The 9,463-nt window shown below is 46.5% G+C and overlaps 1 long non-coding RNA gene across 2 annotated transcripts; it reads left to right on the forward strand.

Annotated features, from left to right (window-relative positions):
• LOC119246801 (uncharacterized) lies at nt 1–8,773 on the forward strand. 2 transcript variants are annotated; one of them, XR_008552066.1, is made up of 3 exons: nt 1–61; nt 6,390–6,531; nt 8,444–8,773. It is a non-coding gene; the product is annotated as an uncharacterized LOC119246801 (long non-coding RNA). The 2 variants fall into 2 exon arrangements; XR_005125557.2 differs by lacking the exon at nt 1–61 and adding an exon at nt 496–604.
• Nucleotides 8,774–9,463: the final 690 nt, after the last annotated feature.

Raw genomic sequence — 9,463 nt, forward strand, 5'->3', positions numbered from 1 at the left:
GAGGCGCTGGGGCGGGAAAGGCCGGGCAGGCGGAGCAGGACGCCCCTTCTCTCACTGTGGGGTGAGCAGCGGGCTTTGGGGGCCCTCTGTGGTTGCGGGTCAATATTCTTGAGCATGTTTTTAAAGCACATGGACACGATTTGCTGTTTTAATGACGTGGAAATTTTAGGTTAGTATTTTCAGAGATGTCGGATATTCACCTGTATTTCAGTTTGATTTTCTAAACTTCAGCCGTAGCAGGATGGGCGGCCGCAGCCCGTGAGCACCCCGGGGCTTTTCCGCTTGCTTCTGCCCCCACATCCCCACCCTGTACACCCGCACCTACAGCCCTACTCACCCTTCCTGCAGCCCTGCTCCAACCACCTGCAGCCCCACCCCACGCACCTGCTGCTGCTCCCCGCCCCTGCACCTGCAGCCCTGCTCCCCGCCCCTGCAGCCCCTCGCCTACGCGTGGCTCCTGCCTCTTCAGCGGCCGGGCTCGCCTTGACACTTGCTTGGGGCTCAGGATGAAGTTCTTGCCTAGGGGAACCTGGTTTCTTCAGGAACCACCCCAAAGCGAGGGGAAGGTGAGGACATCTCCCTGCAGGTGGCTGACTGCAGAGCGGTGAGTGAGAGGACCCAGGGCTGGGCGGGCTGGCTGTGGAGAACTCTGCTTGGGTCATTTTGTGTCTTGGAGGAACATGGGGGTCAGGTCATTCCTGAGTGTGACCCCGTGGGTGCCCAGCACCCCTGAATGAAAGTGTGTCCCCCGTGTTTGCTCCTGGCTCCTCCCTGCTACACTGATCAACCCCTGGGGTGGGTTTTCTGGGTTCTCCACTCTGTTCCATTGATCTGTGTGTTTTATTTCTGTAGACTTATAATTTGGGGGACGTATTGTAAACTTTTCTGGGGCTGACATCCTCTTCCCTTCCCCATCTAGCAGGCAGGAGGGCAGTGTCGTGTCCCAGTCTCCCTGGGGTGAAGTTTCTGACCCAGTGGGTTGCATGGTGCCTGGGGCTCTGTATATCTCATGGGGTCTGAGGGGCTGCCCATGTTGGTCCTGGGCCCACATCTGAGGGCTGAGGTGTCACTTACTGTTGTGCAGCCGATGTGGCCATGTAGAACCTGGAAGAGGGAACTTTGACACCTGGAAACTGCCTCAGGAGGCAACTTTAGACTCCTTGAATAGAATCCAGACTTTCCTGAGCGTTGAATGACCAAGAGCTACACGGCTGCCACACTCTGGCTACAATGTTTGGTTTTCAAAAATGGGTTTGTATTCACCAGTTCAGTATATTGAAACCTGTGACCATCTCTGTATCACTAAAGGACACACCCGAGATTCCCACAGCAGGGTCAACTGGGTGCTATCACCAATGGGGACAGAAAGTTTCTCTGTGGGGAATCATCTGAGACACTGAAGGGCCCTTTCCTAAGCTCTTGAGATTTTTTCTCTACTGATACCTGGCACTAAGAGGATCCCTCCTATTTTAAAGAGTGAATAAGCCACAATCACTCATTCACCTGCAAAGTGGACATTTTGTGGATAATCTACTTACTTTTTAATATTTAGAATCTGTTAAACTGATATTACCTGCTCCGTTGTAAACCTTTTATGCTTGCTTTGAACTCTTCAGGGTAGGAGAAAGAAATCGATGTTTGTTGAGCACCTGCTGGACATTCATTACCTGACCCTGTGCAACAAGTTCATTACTTAAGTTATGTGATCTCATTGATGGCACTATAGAGATATTATTCCTACTCTGTAGTTGAAAATCCTAAGATCCAAAAGAGACAAGGAACTTGTGTTAAGATCATTCAAATATGGAGAAAGATCAGGGATTTTGGACTCCATATTTTTGTCCGAGTCGGAGATTGTCAAATGAGGCTAAACTGTAAACCCCCTCAAGCCCAGGCGGAGGGGAGGAGTGTGGGTGACTCTGGCCATCCTCAGAACAGCTCCATGGATGTTGGGTTTCCTCCTTCATAAGGAAGGAGCCTCAGGTTAAAACAAAAGTTTAATGTATCATTGTGTTACATGCAGATGCTGTCTTTAATGTTGCACATAATTTACTAAATTGTTTTAGAACTAGCTCTAATCCCAAAAGTGATTGCTACTTTTAAGACACTGCATTTCAAAATAGACTTTTCTGTAATTATTCCTATACAGCAGGCTTAGCTGCTGTGCTGTACCTACCAGAGGGAATTCCTGAATATCTAGAACAATTGATAAGAAAGTGATGCCTCAGCAGTGCCTGCAGTATTATTCAGGATAAGCCCCCCTTTAATTATTAATGTTTAGATCTATCTCATCTATACAAGTGGGAAATATACTAGAAGCAGTGACTAGTGTCCTCAGGATGTTGGTATTCATGGTGATTGTTTTGTTATTCATGTTTTTTCTGTTGACAATTTTCTCAATTGTGAACTTGTGTGACAAGTGAACTTGTGTCATTTTGTGAATAGATTTAAAAAAGTTATTTACATAGTTATAAAGTTTAGATTCTTGCATATCATTCTTAGTAATTCTTTTTCAGTATTGAAGAGCGCACATCCATTCTCTGAAATGATTTTGATTATTTTTGTCATTACAATGGACCAAATGTAAAGTTGAGTGTAAAGATGTATGTCCTACTTAAAAAATGCCCTGGAGATCGAGGCAGCTCTCTTGCTTGCCTGTGACTGTGCAGGTGTTTCTTTTCACAAACCTTTTGCGTTTGCAGCTCTTTCTGCCAGCTGGTGTCTGTGCACTGTCCTTTACTTACCTTCACTTTTATTTTTATTTTTTTAAAGATTTATTTATTTATTTATGCAAGCACTGGGTACAGTCAGAAATGCGGGAGGGTGAGAGAATTCCCCAGAGCCAGAGCGGGGAACAGAACAGGCAGACTGACAAAGTACACTGCTGAGGGGAGCAGTGGGCATGGCAGGAGAGGTCTGCGCGCCATGTGGGACCCTTGCCGGTGGCTGGGGATCGAACTGGCGCTGCAGAGGCTTCGGGCAGCTTCGCAGCCCAGTGCTCAACTGCTGCGCCACCGGGGAGGCCCTTACCTTCACTTTTAAATTGTCCTTTGGATATAAACTAAACACAAAAACATTCTATGGAGTTGAAAATAGGTCTATTTCATCGTGACACATGTTCTTAAGCATTTTGTGACAAGCGTTTCTCTATCCAAGCACAGGCTGTGATCGCCTCCCATCTTTATTCGGTTTGCCATAGTGGACATAGGGCCAGCTCCAAACAGCAGTCTTAGCAAAATAAATTTCTTTGCTTTAATAGGTGTACTTACACTGCACCAAATAAAAGGTGGTACAGGCACACCTTGAAGATATTGTTGGTTCAAATCCAGAATACCACAACAAACCTAATATTGCATAAATCAAGTCACAACATTTTTGTTGGTTTCCTGGTATGAATAAAAATTGTTTGCTCTATAGTGTAGTCTATTAAGTGTGCAATAGTATTTTGTCTAATGAGAAAATACCCTAATTAGATATCACTGAGACATGAGGTGAGCATATACTTTTGGGAAAATAGTGCTGCTGGACTTGCTCCAGTCCAGGTTGCCACACATCTTCAATCTGTGAAAAGCAGTATCTGATAAAGCAAAGCAAGCAGGATGGGGTGTGCCTTTATAGACACTTCTGAGAATGATCCTTTGGGTTTTAATAAAGAATACACATCTGGATAAGTGGACTTCAATTTAATGATGATGTCTGTACATAACTATTTTTTCAGCAGTTATGTCAGCATGGGAGGGTGTGTATTTTTTTAAAGATTTACTCATTTATGCATACAAGAACTTGGGCACAGTCCAGATGTGAAGAGGGTGAGAGGACCCACCAGAGCAGGGCAGGGAACAGAACAGGCACACCAACTGAAACACACTGCTGAGGGGAGCAGCGAGCGAGCCAGGAGAGGTTGCCACGCCATATGGGCCACTCCCTGGCAGGCGGGGGGAATCAAACTTGTGCTGCAGTGGCTGCGGAGAGCCTCATAGTCTGTGTCTCAACCCTGTGCCACCAGGGAGGCCTGGTAGGGTGTATATTATTTTCCATCATAGAAAGTGCTATGAATACTCAAGGTAGTGAACAAGGGTTAGGTAAGTGCCTGCGGTCTGCCAGGGACTGGGCTATACACACAGCATCTTTAAAATTTATTGTGGTCATTTAAAAATGTAAAAAACTTATAAATACCATTGGTTGAATCTCAGTTGTAAGTAGAAAATAGGGAGTTTAGTTCTTATTATGCTATTGAACAGCTGCACAGGAAACACATATGACTTGGCTTCTGGAGAAATTCTTCCCCAGGCTGTAAATCTGTGTGTCTGCATTGAAGTAGCCAGTACTCCCTGCCACCACACTCTGATCCCTTTGCTCCCCAAACTGGACATTACTGTCCACATTTGGGATCATGGTAACATTGCTGTGCTTTATTGCTTTGAATCATTGGTATTTTTTAAGATTTATTTTTATTTATGCATTTGTATTTATTTATGCATACAAGAACTCTACCAATTTCTAATTCAAAGTTTGTTTTTCTTTTTGTTTAAAGATTTTATTTATTTTTGTGTAGAAGACCTGGCGTGCAGGCCAGAGGTGTGAGGTGATGAGAGGATTTACCAGAGACAGAGTGGGGAGCAGAGCAGACAGATCTACTGAAATACACTGCTCAGGAGAGCAGTGGTAATACAGGAGAGGTCTGCTGTGCCCTTTGTGGGTTAGCTCCCTGGCTGGGGATCTAACTTAGGCCGTATTATTGTGGGCCATTGTGGTGATAGTGCTGAGACTTAAAGCCCTGGTCTACCAGGGAGGTCCTCAAAGTTTGTTTTGATATTGGATAAGCATAATTATTTGTTGAGCTCATTTAATGTTATGGAATACTAATATAAATGTTTAAAAGTTATATTTGAAGGTGGCCAAAAATATTTTCATTATGGATCTGATTGTGGGTATTGTCTCAGAGGCTTGTAAATGTTATCTCTGAGACCCGTGGAATTGGTCATATTCTTTAGTTGCAGACTTTACTATTTGAGGCCAATTGAAAAACTGGCATCTGCGATATAATGGAAGATGTAGTGATCATTTTATTTTACATTAGATAATTTAGAATATTATAAGAGCTAATATTCAGAATCATCTGGAATCATTGGTGAGCTGAGTCTGTGTGGGTGACTGTGGCATTATTTTCTCTCTGAGTCCAGGATAATGTACGTGCTATTGCTTGGACATCCTCAGTGGTCACTTTGTTCTGGTGGGTTTAGAGTGAACCTCCTCTACTGTTTGTTCCCAATATTTGGTGTTGAGTTTTCATGGTTTCCATATTGTGGTAAATAAGCTAAGGTCATACATGTAACAACACTAAAAGTAGCCTTTCACTTGAGTCTTCAGGTAATTAATTTTATAGAACAACTTGTAGGGTGCTTGTTTATCAGTGTACATTGGAAAGATTGTGACATTTGCAGTGACAGGTGCCTGTTTTCCTTAAGTACTGGAAGAGAACAAGAAGAACCTTTACAGGGGACTCCCCAGTGGCACAGTGGGTTGAGCGCCATGCTGTGAAGCTGTCCACCGCTTTCTGCAGTGTGGGTTCGATCCCTGGCCAGCCAGGGCCAACCCACATGGTGAGGCCAAACTCTCCTGCCTTGCCTGCTGCTCCCCTCAGCAGTGTCTTTGATCCGTCTGCCTGTTCTGCCTCCCGCTCTGTCTCTGGTGAATTCTCTCATCCTCCCATGCCTCTGACTGTACCCCAGTTCTTGTATAAATAAATATTTTTTAAAGATTTATTTATTTATTTATTTATTTATTTATTTATTTATACAAGATCCGGGGTACAGGCCAGATGCGTGGGAGGGTGAGAGGATTCACCAGAGACAGAGCAGGGAACAGAACAGGCAGACTGATGAAATACACTGCTGAGGGGAGCAGCGGGTGAGACAGGAGAGGTCTGCTGCACCATGTGGGACCCTCACCGGCTGGCCGGGATCGAACCAGCGCTGCAGAGACTGCAGACAGCTTCACAGCGTGGCACTCAACTGCCTGCGCCACCAGGGGCGTTCCCTAAATAAATCTTTTTTAAAAAAGAAGAATCTTTACGATTTTAAGATAGTTTTTGTATCAAGAATTTTTATATGAACGAAGCAGGCTGAGGTCTGAGTATCCCTAACATACCAATGCTATGCTCATGTTCTGGGAAGACAGTCTTTTCTGTTAGCAGGGTATCTGGGTGTTTCTGCTGAAATGAATAAGTCTTATGTGATCTTATGTGAACCACAGATATTAATGAATATGTAGAAGGTACCTTAGTTAAGATTACAGGGAGATAATCAAGGGTTAAAACGAGTGGCCATCGGGTACAGTTCACTTAAATGTCTCTGAATGAAACCTTGCGATTTTGTATCACTCAATAGGCATGAAGAAGGTTGTGGCTTACACCCCATGCTGCCAAAACTGCTACAGCCAATGTGCTCATGAACAAAAGGGCACTGAGAAGCCGGTGTCTTGTCTTATATGCCTTCCTGTGTAGAACTCAGAACCCCAAAGAAAACTGAGGTGAGTGTCTGAGTTGATGCTTGTTGAGCAGCAGACCAGGTCAGGTTGCCAAGGAACAGCCCTTCAGCTGTGTGCCTCTTACACCTTGGAATCACAGAGCTGTAAGCATGAGGCAGCTTTGGAGCTGTAGCTGCCTAGTCCTTTTCCTATCAGAATAGCGTCTGATAATCATATTATTTACTCTCTCAATGAAATCTTTTTGAAGTGTACTTGCCTACCATGAAGAAACTCTTCACTATGATGTGAAGGTGGGTGTGTACCTTGATTCTTCCATCTACTCAATAGATCAGGTGGGCAGTGCTGATGCCTCTCCCCTGAGGTGGCCACTTCCATGACACTTCCTAGTCCTGCCAGTTGCTCTTCCTGCTGATTGCTCAGGCTGTCTCCAGATTATGCTGACTAAACCCAATTTTTTTTCATTAGTTGGGGCAGGCTGCACTACCCATGCTGTCTCTTGACAAGGTCTGGGCATTGTGTGACACTCCCGAGGAAAGAGGAGTTCTTGCACTTCCCAGAAGAGCTGAACTAGGGAGTCTCCATGGCAACGCCTGCTAATGCTCTCCTGTTTGTTCTTGGTTAATGCAGAAGTAAAAACCTAATTCGGACCTAGACGCTAATGCTTGTAAAAACCTAAATCGGACCTAGATGCTAATTGGTTTATTGTTTTTACGCTTGAATCATTATTAAAGAAAGTAAAAAATGCTAAAGGTATAGTCAGGAAAGAAATGTTTTGGCACTGAGAATTATGGAGAACAAGCTGCCCTGAACCAGCTGTGCTTGGAAACCGTAGCCTAACCCAGGGGGTATGTGTTTACGGCAGCAGTACATTTCCTGGTGTATGCAAAGGGTCAGTAGTTCGCAGGCTGTGTGGAGGTTAGGTATTTATAGTTAAGAGTTAGACTTCAGTAGAACTAACCTAGATTTGATGAGTTTCTTTAGGCCACTTTGAAGTAATTGATAAATTATCCAAGTTAATCGAGTGCTAAGGAGATAGGTTGATTTCAGTAATAGAATATAGACTAGGGCTTTCACGCCCACTCTGAAACTAGGAAAGTTTAATAGAATGATTGTCACCAAATGTTGTGCTGTCTGAAATAATTGATCATGTTAGAAAATGAGCTGTACTAAGAAAACTAATTGTCCCTCATGTTTTTTAAGGTAACCAAAGAAATGCCCTTTTGGTATGAGACCAAGGGAGTCTCTGTACATTCATGAGAAAGTATGTAATGATTGTCTTTGTTCTGCTTCGATGCTTATGTTGATGTAATCTCACCGCTTGCCTTACTGTATAAATAAAGACCCGCTGAGACCCTCAGCAGGAGATACTTGCACCAGAGAGAGTGTCTGTGTCTACCTCACTCCACTTCCCCTCAGCCCCCCAAGTTTTCGTCAACGCCATCCTCTCCTTTCAGGGACTCCTGACACGACATTCAGCAGGAGCGGGTCTCCAGAAATTAGGCCCCGTGTGTCTTCTCCTTCCTCACTTGCTTGGGATGCTACAAGGATACAGAAGCACCTTCCTCCAATCCTACATATTCTATCATCAAGACATTCTCAGTGGTGTCAGTAGCAACTGGAATAGAGTACAAACTGATTGTTGGAGACACAGGAAAAGTTTTGTGTGTGTGTGTGTGTGTGTGTGTGAGAGAGAGAGAGAGAGAGAGAGAGAGAGAGTGAGAGAGAGAGAGTATGTATACATATAGTGTATCCACAGATAATTACCTGTGGCATTAAAATTTCATGATTAGGGGAAAAAACCTCTTTTTATTTCTTTACCCTTTTATTTCACTTCCTAAACTTTAAGATAGTTTAGTTTTTTCATTTGCTAGTATACTGAGCTAATGTTCCTTTTTGAGAGTCTAGAGTATTTATTGCTTATACTTAATGGAACTTTTTGTGTCCTTGGTTCTAGTGCAAAGGTAGCATCAAAATCTTGAAGAAGACGGATGGAGAGACGGAATGAAATGTTGGCCGGGGTGAGGTGAACTATGTGCTGTAATTCATTCCTGAGGAAAGGACACCTGCTCCACCCTTCTGCAGAGAACTGCGAGCTTAGACTATTTCTACTGCCTGTTCTAGTAATTGTATATTTTTGGGAAATGACCTAAGGAAATGCTGGAAATACTGATACAATCTACGTATGAAACTATTGACCAACACCTGCTTTATAGCAACAAATGTTTGGAAACATCTACAGGAAAACCCTCGGGAACGGGTGAATAATCACTCTATGTCCATATGATGACGGGCAGCAGTTCGAGGGGAGACCATGACTGGGGGGGGGCAGAGGAACGCTGGGGGGTCCTGGGGGGACAAAGGCAGAGAAACGGCGGAGGCGCCCCCTGGCGGGGAGGCCGTGAAGCGGGCGCCGCGGAGAGTGTGATGGCGGCGTCCGGGCGGGAAGGGTAGGGACGGGTGGGACGGGATGCGGCGCCAGGAGCGATGGGAGGAGGAGCGTGCGGGGCCGGGACGGGCAGGGAGGGCGTGACGGGCTTGACATGGAGGCGCGTGGGGGCGCGGGGGGGGGGCGCGGGGATGGGGAGCGGGCGGGGGCGGGACGGGCAGGGACAGGCGTGGCACGGGGAGGAGGAGCGGGCGGGGCCCGGAGGGCAGGGACGGGCGCGGGGGGGGGGGGGAGGCGCGGGGGTGCGGGGAGGAGGAGCGGGCGGGGCCCAGAGGGCAGGGACGGGCCGGGACGGGCGTGGGGCGGGCGTGGCGCGGGGAGGAGGAGCGGGCGGGGCCTGGAGGGCAGGGACGGGCCGGGAAGGGCGCGGGATGGGCATGGCGGGAGGAGGAGCGGGCGGGGCCGGACGGGGCGGCAGGACGAGGGCGGAGCGGCCTATCATGAGCAACACGTAGAGGAGTGAGTGCGGGTCCGGGGATGGGGTGCCGGGGGGCTGCGGGGGGGGGCGGTGGACCAGCGAGCAGCGAA

The sequence above is a fragment of the Talpa occidentalis genome, unplaced genomic scaffold, assembly GCF_014898055.3.
Source record: "Talpa occidentalis isolate TD23 unplaced genomic scaffold, MPIMG_talOcc4v2.1 talOcc4.15, whole genome shotgun sequence".
In the NCBI taxonomy this organism is placed as follows: Eukaryota; Metazoa; Chordata; class Mammalia; order Eulipotyphla; family Talpidae; genus Talpa; species Talpa occidentalis.